Raw genomic sequence first — 1,169 nt, 5'->3', positions numbered from 1 at the left:
TCTCGTCGATTCATTTCCGCGCGCCTCTAGCCCCGTCCGCCGGCCCCCGCGCCCGACCAAGACTCCCGCGTCGCCGGCGCCGCCCGCCACCGCCACCGCCGGCCGCCACCGCCCACCGCCACCGCCCCGCACCGCCCGCCGCCCACGCCACGCCCGCCGGCCGCCTGTCTCCCCCGCGTGCCGCCCGACCCCGACGCCCCGGCCCCGGCGTCGGCCTCCCCACCACCGGCGCCGCCCGACGGTCCGCCGGCCGCCTCGCCCCGGCCCCGGCTCCCCGCCACCGGCGCGCCCGGCGCCGGCTCCCCTGCCCGACGGCCGCGGCCGACCGGCCGCCCCCTGCCCGACGGCCGCGGCCCACCGGCCGCCCCCGTTCCGGCCCCGTTCCGCCCCCTGCCCGACGGCCGCGGCCCACCGGCCGCCCCCTGCCCGACGGCCGCCCCCTGCCCGACGGCCGCGGCCCACCGGCCGCCCCCGTTCCGGCCCCGGCGCCCCCTGTCCCCGTAGGTATTTTTTTTTTGAATTTAGGAAATCTGACTTAGATAGTAGATTAAAATTAGAAATAAGATATTAGAAATTAGAAATTGTAGGGCTTTAGTTGTTGAAATTAGGAAATTGTAGAGAGCTTTACTTGTTGAAATTAGGGAATTGTAGGGCTTTCGTTGTTGAAATTAGGAAATTGTGGGACTTTAGTTATTGAAATTAGAAAATGATGGTTGGCTTTGGAATTTAAGCTATAAGAATGTTTGTGGAAGTGAGCCATCGTGCCATTCCTTGCTCCGTACATGTGGTTGTCGGCCATCGTGCCGTTTATTTGATGCAGGTTATGGAAACCTCCACGTGTAGGGGAGGTGCTGCCGAAATTTTTAGTTGACAATTGTATGTTTTTTTTGCAGGAGAGGCTACGTTACCGTCCTCGAGTCGTCACTTTGTACGATAGCAAGGTGAGTCATCCTAAACATCTATTTCCGTATGATGGTCGTATATCACGTAACCTAGTTAGGCGTCTCCCGTTCGAAAGAGATACGTTTGGAAATATGCAGATTTTTGCATATTTATAACCGTATCTGTTTCGAATTGTCCACGTTACTTTGGACAGCACGAGGATGTGTAGGTGGGTTTAGTTTCCATAGTCTACTCCTATCCGAGTTATGTTTGCGACAGCACCTCCC

Source organism: Setaria italica, chromosome VII, assembly GCF_000263155.2.
Source record: "Setaria italica strain Yugu1 chromosome VII, Setaria_italica_v2.0, whole genome shotgun sequence".
Classification (NCBI taxonomy): Eukaryota; Viridiplantae; Streptophyta; class Magnoliopsida; order Poales; family Poaceae; genus Setaria; species Setaria italica.
Note: the sequence above shows the minus strand (reverse complement) of the source record.